The 16,117-nt window shown below is 36.7% G+C and overlaps 1 long non-coding RNA gene across 1 annotated transcript in view; it reads left to right on the top strand.

The window, feature by feature from the left end:
• Window positions 1–15,776, top strand: part of LOC120297842 — a 29,197-nt gene extending 13,421 nt beyond the window's left edge. The window contains exons 3-6 of the long non-coding RNA XR_005553902.1: window positions 5,257–5,330; window positions 5,596–5,666; window positions 14,091–14,175; window positions 15,095–15,776. This is a non-coding gene — a long non-coding RNA (uncharacterized LOC120297842). The remainder of the gene's footprint in view (window positions 1–5,256; window positions 5,331–5,595; window positions 5,667–14,090; window positions 14,176–15,094) is intronic.
• Window positions 15,777–16,117: the final 341 nt, after the last annotated feature.

Genomic DNA, 16,117 nt, shown 5'->3' on the forward strand with positions numbered 1-16,117 from the left:
TTTTTAATCTTTTAAACGTATCCATCTAAATCCATAGTTTCCATTTGGACTTCTTCTTATCTAAATCTTTTCATTTTTATTCAAATAAGTATACTTTATTTAATGCTTTGGGAGCTGATTTGTTTTCTGACATATTTACAATGCTGTTTTATTGCTGTCATTTCCTGTTAACATCGTATATATCATATCGCTCACTCACATACATATAGATATTGTAGATTTACTTAGATGTACATACAGTACTTCAGTAGACACTGAAAAGTTAATTTTTGAAATTGCAAATTGAGCCACTTAGAAATAAAGGGGGAAATTTGGGAAAAAATAAAGCATGTGTAAAATAATAATAAAAATCAGTATGCATTTATTCTGATTTCTTGCTCTTATCATTTGGGATCAGCAAGATTACTAAGGGATTCATGTTTATTGCTTTTTTGTTATTATTTAACATCTGCACATTAATAACAACTCCATTTATTAAAGGATTTGTGTTGGGATTGCTATAATAAAATATACGGATTTATACTAGTCACTAAAAGAATTCTCTGCAAAAGTAGAATTCCCCCCCCAATCCAAAGTGATTATGAGGACCAGAACATATTGTTTCTGTTCCAAGCATCAGCAAAGCCCACTTACTGCTGTGTATGGTGACAGATGTCTTGAGTTAATGCTGAATATTTAAATGTCATCTTTGGTGCCACTCCCTATCTACATAGCACCCCAGTTTATCATCTGTGCAATCTGTCTTCAATCTGTTTTTTGCTGTGGGCTTCTAGTTCACTGATGGTCAAGAAACGTACTTCACAGTGCAACTGTTTTTTAAGGCCAACATATAGTCATAAATGCCTCCAGTGAAGGAAAGGACATCTACCAATACTCAACTTAATTGACAATTATTGCAACTTTCTAGAAGGCTTGAGGAAGCACCTGGAAATGACTAATTTCATGATTCAGAGATTACGGTGGTATAATTTAAAGCAGTGGTAGGCAACCTATATAGTTTGCATACAGTTCACAAAGCTATTTTGCAGCCCCCTGAACTTTCTGGGGCCATGCTTCTGAAATTCGGCAGCAAATCACCAGTTATCAAGCCGTACAATTTCACATCAATGTTTTATTGGAAGATAAAGAAGGTATGATAAGCCCTCAGAAGAAGCCAGAAGTGGCCAGAAATCTCACACCAGCCCCTCTAAAACAAGCAACAATTAAATAGCCTGGCTTAATAATAATAATAATAATAATAATAATAATAATAATAATAATAATAATAATACAGTTGGAAGGGACCTTGGAGGTCATCGAATCCAACCCCCTGCTCAGGCAGAAACCCTACATCATTAAGAGTCAGTTTGGTGTAATGGTTAAGATGTCAGGCTAGAAAACAGGAGACCATGAGTTCTGGTCCCATTTGACACAAAGCCAGCTGGATAACTTTCAACTGGTCACTTAATCTCCACCTAAGAAGGAGGCAATGGCAAACCACTTCTGAAAAACCTTGCCAAGAAAACTGCAGGGAATCTCTGAGAATCAGTCACAATCCAAAGAAATGGGGGGGAATGACATCATTGCCCTGCTCTCTGTGGCCACTAGTAACACAGATCCCAGGTGCAAAGTATTTCCAGTTGATCATATATGATAGCTGGCTTAAGTATGTAGCGGATTCTGTATGCCATTAACAGTACCGAGAATAAGAGAAATATCTGAGTTGATGACTCTAAGCCACTAGGAATCTGTCCTCTGCAAGTCCTGTTGAAATTAATAGGCAAAAACACAACTGCCATTAATTTCAGTGAGAAATGAAACATATTCTGGTGGTTTGTGCCATATGGGGATTGGCAGGAACGGAATAAAAGTATATTTGTATAAGATTATCATCATTCATTTTAATAAGGGGAGGTTTTAAAGGTTGTTGTCTTTAGTAATATAGGAATGTCATGCCCCTCCGTATTTTGTTGGGAGGGAGAGAAACCTAAACAGCCACAGGCAGGCAGAGAAACAAATACCCATTTTTCCAGTTTTCTGTAAATGAGAGTGTCTTCAATGAACGAGAGTATCTCTGAAAATGCATCAGGCACTTACTTTCATTTTCAGCTGGCTCACATACAGGTAGTCATCGATTTACAACCATTCATTTAGCAACCTTTTGAAGTTACCCTGGAAAGGTAACTTAAAACTATAGCAGGATATCCACATGAACAAAATTAAGGCACTTGACAACTGGCATGTATTTATGATGTTGTCATGTCCTAGGATCATGTCATTGCCATTTGTGACCTTCTCAGCTGGCTTCAGACAAGCAAACTTATTCTGACTCTGAGTTAAAAATGCCTTCTTTTAAATCAAGTCAGATAGATAACTCAATAGAAATGATTTCATAACAATAGATATATTTCAATCAGAAAGATTACTTGCATTCATGCTGTGGTTGTTACTTCTGGAAAATACATCTTTTATCTATTCCTATAGGTAAAAGAATGATGCTCTCTTCCATACCATCTTTATAACGGCGCAGGCTCATTGGGTGACATCTGATGGCCCATGCTTCTTTCAGACAAAGACATTCCAATCTGGCTTGTGTCCAGGAAGTCTCCCAATGCCCTTTAGAAACTCCTCCCAATGACCCATCAACAAACCCAGCATTTAACCCAATAACTGCCAGATATTCTAACATACTGATACATGCTCACTAGTTAGGGTTACATAGAGCTATACGAGGTTACATAGAGCTATACGGTCAGAACAAAAGTCGATGGGGGAAGGAAGCCAAATTTGTTTAACCACCACATTATTAACAACTGCAAGTGATTCACTTAACAACCATGCAAAAAAGGTTGTATAATTGTGTGTGATTTAGTTAATGACTACCTTGTTTAACAACCAAAATTCTAGTCTGGTTATGAATCAAGGACTACCTATAGTTTCTTATACTGTAATATCTACTGCTCCACCTATTTCCAGACCAAATTGCAGATAGCTTCTATGATCTCTAAAATGTCAATAAATGGATGGTAATTGAAATATGGCATGGCTACATATTTGCAAATTTCTAGATGTTGCTGAACTACAACTTCCAAGATCTTGGCTAGCCTAATCACTAATAAGGGACACTGCGGAGTTCAACAATAATAATTTGCAGGCCACGTGTTATGCACATATGATTTTAAAGACCCTCCTTTTCTCATTCTCATTTTTGAAAATTCAGATTGAAAACAAATATAGAAATATGAAAGGAATGGATCAAATTAATAGGAAGCAAGAAAAATATTTTAAAAATTCCACACTCAATAGATCAAAATTCAAACGTTCCTCGTCAAAGGGAACAATCTTAATATTCTAGCTTAGCCTTGTGACAACCAGCTTTCTAAAAGCTGGGAGAGAAAGGCACAGGCATACTTGAAAAAGAATGTTTCAAGTATGGAGATGGCAGACTCTGAGGGATGTGACCTGAATGAACCCTCACGATCAATCATATTGGACAGGCAGATATTATTGGGAGAAGGCAGTCTCACAGATAACCAGGCCTGAACCATGAAAAGCTTTAAAGCTTACAACCAGCATCTAGAATTGCATTCAGAAGCCAATTCAAGTATACAAAGTTGCAGCTTTTTAAAGCTGCATTCTGGATGAAGTAAATGTAACCTGTAGCTATTGAACATAGACTTACTTCAGTAAGGCATTTGATAAAGTTGATCATTGCCTTGTTTATGATAAAATGGAACAAAAGGGAATGGATGGTCCCACTATCAGATGGGTTCACAGTTGATTAGACAGCTACATCAGTGCATGAGCCTTAAGAGATATATGTCTACATGAAGAAAGTTAAGCTCAGAGTTCTGCCCTGGGCCCAGCACCAGTCAACATTTTTTTAGGAGGGGATATAAAAGATGCACAGCAAATCTGCATGCAATACCAAGCTTAGTGGTGGAGAAAGATTGCTAATACCTCAGAAGACAGGATCTTGTTAACTTGAACATTGCACACTTTCCAAATGCAGTTCAGTTGCAAGAAATAAAGGCTTTGTACTTACAGTAAATAGGAAAAATTATATACACAAGCACTAGATAGATAGTACCTGGCTCAATGGTTATACTTGCAAAAAGGATATTGATCTTTTGGTAGATGACTGATTAAATACGAGCCAACAATGTGCTTAAATTACCAAAAGAGTGAATGCAATCTTGGGCTACATCAATAGATATATAATACTGAGATCATGTGAAGTGATAATTCTAGTTACATTATGATTCTATCTTCTGAATGTTCAAATACAGTCCCATGTACAGTGCAATCCAATCAAGACATGACTAAGACATGTGTGACTGTGAAGAGATGACTAAGACATGAGTGATTGTGAATAAAGCCTCTTAACCCAAGAGGGATGGTAACTGGTACATAGGATGGGGAAACAGTATCTCTTCGAGATTGTTTATAAACCTAGCGCCTCTCCATTTTGCTGTGATTAAGCCTCAAATTATTTATAGCTATCTAGACCCTACTAGTCTCTGGGTCAGCACTTTGATAGTATCACTTATTCAGTCAAAGGTTGTGTTAGAAACAGACTGATCAAATACGTTCAACCCTCCCTGAAGTAAGGAATGGTTTCAAAGAACACCAGGGCTTACAAGGAGTCTTGTGCCTGTGGCCAGAACTGATGGTGATATGACCCCAATTAATAAATGGATTTTCACACCTTTATTTTTCCACATGCTTTATTTTCATATAATTTTTTCTATCACATTCAGCAACTAATCTTCAATTCCATTTTCATTCACAATATTCTATATTTCAATCCATTCTGTTGTATTTGAATTGTTTCCTTAAAAAAATAATATGATAATCTGAATACTATGGTTTCTTGGTTTATACTTTATATTTGCAAATAATTGCTTTTTATAAATATAGCTGTAGTTCATAAGTCATAGAAGCCTTGAATGGTAAAGCAAATAAGATTTTCCCATAAATCAAATAAACTAATTTAAAACAAGGTTAAATTGTTAAATTAAATAAATACTTCCTATTTTTCTTATTGTGCTTGGGTGGGTGAAGCTGGAGCCTTCCTATGTTTATTATTCAAGGATCCCTCAGTTTTCTTTTGTTATGTGGGAGATTTCATCCTTCATGTCCTTTCTAGTCTTTGTCCCTAACTGACATCAACAGCTTGGTTTTTACATATTCACAAGAAAGGCAGCTTCAAATAATCACATTGATTCTCTTTGCTAAGTCCAGATAATGACTACTTCTTTTACCTTTCTAATCCAGTAAAAAGAACTGTTTTGAAGACCTTTGAAAAATAGGAGCATCTTATAATCTGATGACAGTTTTGCACTTCCCAGGTAACAGCTTGATTTTTTTTATCTAATGCCAGATGCTTACTGTATAATAAAGCAAACATGGGAAACTCAACAATCAAAATGTCTTATTGTATTCCAAAATGATGGTATTCTATCAAATCACAGCTAAAAATTGTATTTGTCAGGGTATGTTATGTCAACATTCTGTTTTCAGTTCTTTACTTTAGCAGTAGGGAAACCTCTAAAACTGGATGTTCTCCTTTAGAAACTTACTATTGGGTTTCATATACTTCCTTTCTTAATCCAGTTTAGGAAATTGCTTGCTAATGGATATTTGGATGTTAAGAATTTTCAAGAGGGCAAGTTTCATTACATCAGGTAAGTTTCCTTCTATCCTTGATGAAAGAAGTTTCATGCAAGTTTAAGGACTTAAAATAACATTTTAGAATAAAGAGTGAAAGGGTTACCAGAACATTGATTTGGGAAAATTATAGATTAAGAGGCCAGATACTTGTGGGTTGTTTAAAATCTAAACATATTTGAAGATGTTGAAACTAACTGTAAGAAACCTTCCCATGGGAAAGTGTTGTTGATTTAAACCAACTTAAGAGGGGATTTGAAGGTTGACTAAAGCAGCTGTCCCCAACCTTTCCACCTTGGTGGCCCGGCCCAGTAGGTGGGGGTGGGGGTGAGTGAGTGATAGGAGCATGCACACAGCTCCATTGGTGTGAGCAGAGGGTGCTTGAGCCGAGGGCTCTTGTGCTTGTGCATGAAACTCCACTTGCTCGAGCGGAGAGTGCTCACTCACAAAGCTCCATTTGCATGAATGGAGCTTTGCATGCAAGCACTCTCCACTCCATTCCACAAATGGCATCTGCTCAAGTGTCCTCCACTCATGCGTGGGTTGAGTTTCATAGGTGCACACATGCTTGCTCATCACTCGTATGGCCCAGTTTTAAACAGGCTGCGGTCCGAGAGTTGGGGACCCCTGGACTAGAGGGAACTAGGAAAATTAAAGGTTATAATTAAATGAAAAGATTAATACTGAATGGTAATATTCATTATTCAAAGATCTTTTGGAACACTGCATTCAGAAATTATTCTTAAGAATGTCCAGTATTATAAAAATGGTTTCAAAAGAAATTATGGAAGAGGAACAGATTTTACAGGATAAAACAGAGACTGAAGCTGTTTTAAATGTGGATCAGAAAATAGATTTTAAAATGTCAAGCTACAATGTGGAAATTACACTGTATTTACAAATGAAACCAGCTGATGTCCAAATAAAGGGGATATACAAATAATAACTAAGAGGAGTGACTTGGGTAGCTTTCTTATGGTAATTTACTAAATAGATGTGTTAAACTTCTGCAGGAGTTTCTCAGAGGAAACAAAGATAAATGGATAAAATGTTAGCTTGCAGGACACTGTTTGAAGAGAGATCAAGATTCTTAGAAGTAAACAGAATAAAAAGTGGGTTTATTTGATTAAGATTAAAATATATGTGTTGTTTCTGATAACTCTTAATAAAATTTTCTTGATAAAGTCTGAATGAAGAGGCTTTAAAGATTTATTTATAGATAAAAAATAAGGATAGGAAGAAAAGATATTTTGTTGAAATGTCAGAGAAAGTAATAAATGACTGAAATTGTATTTGTCTTGAAGGAGGAAGTCATTTCTTTATATATTTTTTTTTCTTTTTATTTTTTTTTCTTTGCACTTTTTTTTTATTTTTTTGCTTTTATTAATTTGCATTCATTTTTATCTTGCATTTTATAAATTATTAAAAATAGACATACAGAATCCTTACATGGATTCTTTTTGTATAATATACTGAATTGGGCCAGGGGGTATGTCCTTAAGCATGTTATGCAAGCTCCGAGTCTCAGCTAACTAGTTCCAGCCTTAGAGATATTTAAATTCAGCTCCGGGCAGATCTGCTCCTTCTAATGTTAAACTAATTGTCCCTCTCTGGTCAGTTAATTTCTCCTGTGTCATGCAAACTAACCCAAGTTTAAACGATTTCCTGTCCTAGGGCACATACATACAAATTGAAAAATATGTATGCAAGGATCTTTTACATAGAATTTAGTAAATATAGGCGGCAGCAAGAGGGCGTGTGTGCAAAGTCATGCACAGAGCAACTAAGTCTGCAAGTTCTTAGATGCAAACAGTTCCGGTCCAGAAGCATAGTCAGGTTACAATCTAGAAGTCGGAAAATCGAAATAGGGGTTATCGGCCTCCATGGGTTCCAGGAAGCAAAGTTTCTACAGGCAACAGGTTCAAAAGACAAATGTAGAGTTCTGGCAAGCAGAGTGGTTGTTCCAATGGAGAACTACTGGGCAGTAATAATTTTTAAATGATGCCTGCACTAGATGCAGACAATCAAGAGTTGGGAACATCACTGCTATGCAGGAAGCCCCCCAGAGCTCCACTGTTCTGCTCTGTGCTCAACCCTATGTGATCAAGGGCTGGGGAAAAACTTGAGGCACCCTAAAAATCTCTCCAACAACCTGAGAATAAAAGCCTCCTACAGCATAACCATCTCTCCCTCTCTCACACACACATGCACATGCATACACAAACAAACTCCATTAACATCCTGGCCCCAATGCCTCACACTGTTGCTTGTAAAATATCCATATTTGTTGAATTCTTCCAAACTTATCAAAATATTTCATTTTGCTTATAAACATTCTTTGTTTATTGCCATCTCCCATCACAAAATAATAGTGTTTGTCTACTTCATATCTCTCCAGGAGTAAAATCACCAGGACCCAACAGATTACATCCCAGAGTTCTGAAGGAACTGGCAGATGTTATCTCAGAACCATTGCACCATATTTTTCAAAAGTACCTGATGATTGGAAAATTAGGGGCTTGGCTGTGCTCTGATTGGCTGGGGGAGTGTTCTGTTTGGTTGTGCTCAGGTTAGTCTGAGTTGCAGAGGGGTTTAAGATTTTGGGCTGCCTTGCTATTTTTTGGCTTCTCGTTCGTGGTTGTGTCTCCTCTTCATGGAGGGTGTCAGTTTGGTTCATGTATGGATTGGAGGGGTTTAAAATGGCTAATGATGCAGCTGTGGTCTGGCTTCTGGTTTGTGGTCGTGCCTCGTCATCGGTGTGGCTTTGGGTTTGTTTTTTGCGTGGATGTGTGGTGGTGACCTCCTGTGTGGTTTTTGTGAGTGTGGGTCTGGTATCATTTTTTGTGTTAGGGAGTCGTTTGTCAATAAGGGCGGGTTTCCAAATGGCTGGTAGGCGGGAGGTATCATCTCGCTTGTTCATGCTGTGTGGGCGTTTTTCTATCTCGATGGCTTCTCTGATTATTCTGTTATTAAAATGTTCACTTTTGGCAATGGTTCTGGTATTTTTAAAGTCAATTTCATGTCCTGTGGCTTTAAGGTGTTGGACCAGGGAAGATGTTGGTTCCTCTTTTTTGACTGAGTTAATAGCAAGGCAGCCCAAAATCTTAAACCCCTCTGCAACTCAGACTAACCTGAGCACAACCAAACAGAACACTCCCCCAGCCAATCAGAGCACAGCCAAGCCCCTAACCATTCAGAACACACCTCCACCCAATCAGAACACAGCCAAGCTCCCACCCAATCAGTTCATACCCCCACTGGCAGTTAAAAGGAAGAAACAGCTAAGACCACACATTGCTGCTCAAAGCACGAAGCTGAAAACACCAGCCTGAAGATGACGAATGGGACTTCGTCGAAACGTTGCCAAGACACTTCCAATTTTACTGGGAGAAAACCCGAACAACCAAAGACCTACATACAAATACCCGCGAAAACCTCAGAAAACAATATATATATATATATATATATATATATATATATATATATATATATATATATATATATATATATATATATATATATACACACATTGCTTACTGCTGTACACCGCTTAGAGAGTGCTTGCACTTAAAGCAGTATATAAGTCTCATAAATAAATAAATAAATAAATAAATAAATGAGGAAATAGAAGGGGAACTCACCAAATTTGCAAATGACACTAAACTGGCAGGAATAGCTAACCCCTCAGAAGACCAGCTCAGGATCCAAAAAGATCTAGACACATTATTGCCTACTTTTAAAAAATTAAAGGTACAGAGATTAAACAAAATGAATTTTAATGTGGATATTAAACAAAATGAATTTTAATGTGGAGAAAAGCAAAGTTTTGCATTTAGAAAAGAAAAATCAAAGGTACAAGTACAGATTAGGTGAGACCTGGCTCAAAAATAGTAACTGTGAGAGGGACCTTGGTGTCCTAGAGGACAATCACTTGACTATGAGCCAGCAGTGTGCGGTAGCAGCCAAAAAACCTAATACAATCCTTGGTTGTTTAAACAGAGGCATAGAATCAAGATCATGCAAAGTATTACTGTTTTATAAAACCCTATTAAGCAGTGGTTCTCAACCTGTGGGTCGGGACCCCATTTGGGGTCGAACGACCATTTCACGGGGGTCGCCAAACAACGCAGTCTGCCATTTTTTCCCCCTTTTCCTTAGCTGTGCCACTCCCTTTTATTCTATTGGCTTTTGAAAGCCAATAGAATAGACTCTCTTGAATAGAGTCTAATTCTATTGGCTTTCAAAAGCCAATAGGAATTGTCCAGGCTGTCTCTGCCCTGCTGAGCCCACCAAAAGTCCCATTCTGCAAACGGTGCTGCACCAGTTGAGTAGTCCTCGACTTACGACCAGTTGAGTAATCCTCAACTTACGAACGGTTGGGGGGTCATGGCATTAAAAAGGTTGAGAACCACTGCTATTAAGACCACATCTGGAATACTGCAACCAATTTTGGTCACCATACTACAAAAAAGATGTTGAGACTTTGGAAAAAGTTCAGAAAAGAGCAACTAAAATGATCAAAGGCCTGGAGGACTAAAACATATGAAGAACGGCTGCAGGACTTGGGTTTGGCTAGTCTAAAGAAAAGAAGAAACAGAGACGACATCAGTGGTGAGATTCAGTTGGTTCGCACCACTTCGGCAGAACCGGTAGCTAATTTTTAGTTGCCCAGGCCCAGAATGGACTTCCGGAAGCGGCATTCACACAGATAACACATATTTGAATCCCACCCTAGACGACATGATAGCAGTATTCCAATATTTGAGGGGCTGCCACAAAGAAGAGGGCATCAAACTATTCTCCAAAGTACCAGAGGGCAAGACAAGAAACAATGGTTGGAAACTGATCAACCTGGAATTGAGAAAGTTCCTAACAATGAGGACAATTAACCAGTGAAATAGCTTGCTACCAGAAATCGTGGGTGCTCCATCACTGGATGTTTTTAAGAAGAGACTAGGCAGTCACCTGTCTGAAATGGTATAGGTTCGCCTGCTGGAGCAGGGGGCTGGACTAGAAGACCTCCAAGATCTATTCTATTCTATTCTATTCTATTCTATTCTATTCTATTCTATTCTATTCTAAAAAGCAGCATTGTATTGCAGCTTTCTTCAAGATAGTGCCTGACAGATGTACTGGACTACCGTATTGTACAATTCTGCAAATTCTCAGTCATTACAGTAGCTGAGGATTATGGATGCTGTAATACAAATGTAAAAGGCCCCAAGTTAGTGAGTTCGTAGACACATTATTGCCTACTTTTAAAAAATTAAAGGTACAGATATTAAATAGTGCCAGTGGTCTAGCTTTCCATCCCCATCCACTCAACTGTAATCCTGAGTAAAGTTTATCCATCTAATAGATCACGTTGAAAGAATATGATCCATTCACTTCCACTTTCCCTACACCTAAATTTACACATTAATAACTCGTTCCCATTATTGATACTTGTTAAAGTAGAATTAATGCTATTGTTCCTCAACAAATACTGCTTAAATACTATGTTTAGTGGGCTTGTAATCAGCTTTACCCACTTTTCTTCTAATCTGATTGAAACAGATTTCCTAACCAAATCTTTTTTATTATTTTGTTGACATTAAGGGGTCACATATTTACAATCCTGCCTTCAGCTTTAATTTAAGTTGCTGAGGCTGAGTTACCTTTATGGATGAACAGATACTTTCAGATATCTCACTTTTTAATTAAAATGCTGTCAGAGGAAGGGTCCACACCCATTTGATGGAATGCAAAGTTTGGTACTGGTGCTGCTATACACTACTGGTTATATTTTAGCTAGTTTCCTATTATGTAGCTATTCATGATAATGCTTTTTGACCCTCTGCATTTACTCCATCATAATTATCCTTTAATACTCTTATAAATGAACTTTTAGCTTATCTTTTATTAATTCGCAGAACAAGCAAAGCACTACAACATAATAAACAAACCTATTTAAATAAACGGTTTAACCCTTTGGAGAAATTATTCTTCCTGCCCCAAATCCTTTTTTAAAAAGGCAATAACAGAAATTAAAAGTTAGAATTTAAAGTACATCTATTTTTCAGACTATCCAAAGAAGAAATCTTAAGAGAGAAAACAAATGTTACATTTTCAAGGGATGCACTGTGTTTGATAAACTTTGAGACTCAGAGAGACTAGTGCCTCTCACCCCCAAATAATAATCTCCCCTTGATCTCTTTTCAGTTTATCTATTTTAATCAGTTATTCTTTTTATGATCATTGCTCAGATAACCTTTCTAAATATTTTTAAAGTACCTACCTGGCTGAGTGAATTTTATTTACTGATACATAACTTTCCAATGTTAGCTATTATCACTTTTCTGTCTTCATCAGCCATGAGAAATAAGAACGGCCCATAGAACTGCTAAGTTCACATAATAAGTTAAAAGTGGTTAAGTGTCCCATTAGGTAGCATTATCTAATTTCCCTTAACTGGTCATGAATGACTAAAAAGGCCTTGTTAATAATCCGCATGGGAGATCACCAGGAAATCTAAGAATGGTAAAATAGATTGAGAAATTAAAAAAATTCCAGAAGAATTCAACATAAACCACTCTAAACAATTGCCAAGAAGACTATACACAATTGTCCACAGAATCACAAATTTAGATTGACTCAAAAGAGGTTTCAGAATGAGAATCAGAATAGAGCTGGAAAGGACCTTGGAGATCTTCTAGTCCAGCCCCCTGCTCTAGCAGGAGAACCTATACTATTTCAGACAAGTGGCTGTCCAGTCTCCTCTTGAAAATATCCAATGATGAAGCATCCACAATGTCTAAAGGCAAGCTGTTCCACTGGTTAATTGTCCTCACTGTTAGGAAGTTTCTCCTTAATTCTAGCTTGCTTCTCTCATTGATTAGTTCCCACCCATTGTTTCTTGTCTTGCTTTCTGGTCCTTTGGAAAATAAATTGACCCCCTCCTCCTTGTGGCAGCTTCTCAAATACTGGAATACAGCTATCATGTCCACCCTAGTCCTTCTTTTCTCTAGACTGGCCATACCCAAATCCTGCAACCATTCTTCATATGTTTTAGTCTCCAGGCCTTTAATCATTTTAGTTGCTCTTTTCTGCACTTTTTCCAAAGTCTCAACATCTTGTTTGGAATGTGGTGACCAAAATTGACCATCAACTTACAACTGTAATTGAGCTTGGAATTATGTTGTAAGTCATTGTGGTTATCAGTCAAGGCATCGCATGACTAAACCCAAGTTTCCAACATTTTTTGTTGCAGTTGTTAAGTGAAAAACATGCTTGTTAAGCAAATGACAGTTGTTAAGTAAATATATTCTTCCAATGCATTTTTTTTTTGTTGGAAAATGGAAGTAAACACTTTAAAACTGGCAAAAAGCATCAAAAAATGTGGTCCAGTGAGTGTGGGACATTGCAGCTATAAAGATGAGTTAGTTGCCATGCACTCAAAATGTGATCAGGTGACCACAGGGAGTGGGGTCATAGTAACTTCAAAAGTGAGACATAAGTAGCTCTGGGGAGGTCTGTCATAACTTTGAATAATTACTGACTTGTCATAAATTGAGGACTACCTGTAATACACAGACATTTAATTGTCTATAAAAATAGTGGCTCAGAATCATAGTTCCAGAGACATAATCAAATAGAGACTGAAAGATCACGGGGAATGTTACTCCTATTCTGCTTAAAGCAGACTTCTCCATTGTAATCTTAAAACATATTGTTCATATGTTTTAAGATTACAGCCCAAAATTTTCAATGTATATGCTGACTGGAGTTCCAAAATCTGTATTCTAACATATCTGGAGCAAAGTCACAGTCAAAACTACCTTATTGAATTCCTCTGAGTCCCATCTCTGCCTTAATTATCAAAGACAGAATTTTTAATTGAGTGTGATACTCTGGACCCAGTAAAATGAGGTAGCAGCCATGTGTGTCTTTTTTGCCCACCCAGCCTCTATCAGCCTTTCCTTGGAAGCAACAGTATATTGCTGAAATTCAGTCTGCTTTCATAAAGTATTTTGTTACTTTAACTGAAAAGAATTACGGTACTATTTGTAATTTTTAAAGCATCTGAATTCTCTTTGAGAAGAGTAATATCTTCAAGTGCGCTGGTATTAATCTGGAAAGATTACATTATATCTAATAATGCCCTGACAATTTTAAAGAAGATTAGATCAAGAGCATTGGTTGGTCTGGTGAAGTCCACCTGATTTTCTGTAGCCATAGAATTAATCTTCATAAAATAATGCAGTAATAAATAATCATCAAAGATTAGCAGTTAGATCCAGAGCTTCACTTGAGGAAATTGTGACATTTTATGTATTAAAGCAGATAGAGACAAGTTAAACAATGCTCCCCTCTTTCTTTTCTAGAATGTCTCTAAGCTATTTGTAAGGCTACATGCTTTCATTAAATCCAGTTAAATTATTTTTCCTGACTCTCAAATTAAGGTGGTGATTCTCAAGAGCTGTATGACAGCAGCGTGAATGCAGAATTATCAGATACAGAAGAATTCTTCAGATTTATAGCAAAAATGTAAGCTATAATGTATATCTATACCACTGTTATTTACCTTTAAAGTTACTACATTTTAATATATGAACATAATTCTTAAAACATGTTTTCTTAATCAGTTTTGAAGAGCCCAATCCTCTTATTTGGTTTAAAATCATTATTGGTTTTACTCTGAATACTCTTCTAGTATAACCCAGTGCAAACTTTAAAATATATATTTATCTCTTAGCTTCAATAATCCCTGAGAATTTGTCAAGAAAACAGTCTTTCTTTTTAACTGTTAAAAGTGTTAATGACACAGAATAAAGATACAAAGCTATTGTAGAATGGACAGATCTGGGAAGGTCAAAACAACTGCAATGTAATCAGCCAACAGTTGCTGTTTCTTAATCAGTTATTCTGTTGTCCACATTTCATTAACAAGGCCCTTCGATGAATTTGTCTCACAGTTCAGTCTGAATAATACTTGTTTGATGAAAAGCATTTGTTTTGCAAATTAGATAGTTAATACACATCACATCACCAGTCCCAAAATTGCCTTTAAACTACAGTATATGATGAATTTTTATTCTATCTATCTATCTATCTATCTATCTATCTATCTATCTATCTATCTATCTATCTATCTATCATCTATCATCTATTTTTCATAATCCAAGAGACTTGTTGGATTACGTAGACTATAAAAAACAAGTGAAATATTCTGGTTACAAACTTCTGAAAAACAATAATAAAACCACCAACCAAATATAAGAATACAAGCAATAAACAAGTTAGACATGGCATGGTAAAATTAGGTGAAGGTACTTTAAAATAGCGCTGACTTTAGAAGCTTCCAAAATATGGACAAGTGGTAGACATGTTGGTAGGCACCCTTCCCACTGGGTCCATGTAACAAAGGATGACCAACAGAGCCCTATCCTCTCTTTCCTGTTGCCAGGCTAATCAGCCATCAGAAACAGCTATCATAAGGAAGAGGAAACACCAATCTCAATTAGCATGGAAGAAAATGAAAGTAAAGATCTCCCTACCCCAATGAGCCGCATAAAGAAGACAATTTTTGAAAGCCACCAAGAAACAGAAAACCTTTTTCTGCTGAAAGCACAGGAACAGAATCCCAGGACATATCACAGAGCTACTTCTACGTCACCTTCCTCAAAACCAGCATGAAGATGATCCCTAATTGTCTTAACTTTAACTCAGCTTTTAAGCACTGAGAACAAGAAGAAAGAGATAGCTTTCAGTCATTGCACCATCTTAGAGTGGTGGACTAATAAACATTCTCTAACTTCATGCAAAAGGGAAAGGCAGTTTCACTTCCACATCCAAGTCATTATTCCAAATTATGTTTCTGCATATGTAGAGATGTTTACATGGATATCAATATTTCAAAAAACAAAAAAACACACCCTCATGTCTGCTATTTAATTGACCTGCAGCTGAACCAGAATGAAATCAATTTACTTTTCCATCACTACTTAGCCTCATGGGATCACAGGTAAGGAGATGCTGCCAAGCTAATGCAAACCTCACCCCACTCCTCGAGAAATGCCTATAGACTCAGTGGGAAGCTGTAATTGAAGAAAGGAAAGAAATACTGTATGTTTGGAAATTTACATTTGCTTTAGTCCTTCAGTTTTATTTTTTGGAATATTGTATTGTCTTAGTAGATATTAGATAAGAATAGTTAAAATTACTATAAAATTTTCCAAATCAAGTCATCTGAAACTTCCATTGTTTACTTTTAATTAACCAAGCTTTCCTGTTATGCTTCATGTTTTAAAAAACCTGCAGTTTTCAAATTCAGTGTGAATGTAAAACAAGAATATATGACCACGATTTGATCTTTACTGAAATGAGTTCATAATTGGCAGAACCAATATTTTATACTTTGGGTCTAAATCAGACTGCTGACTTCTAAGAGGTTCAAAATGAAGCCAACCTTTTTCAAAGTCAAGTTTAA

Source organism: Crotalus tigris, unplaced genomic scaffold, assembly GCF_016545835.1.
Source record: "Crotalus tigris isolate CLP2741 ecotype Arizona unplaced genomic scaffold, ASM1654583v1 scf7180000023713.2527936, whole genome shotgun sequence".
Classification (NCBI taxonomy): domain Eukaryota; kingdom Metazoa; phylum Chordata; class Lepidosauria; order Squamata; family Viperidae; genus Crotalus; species Crotalus tigris.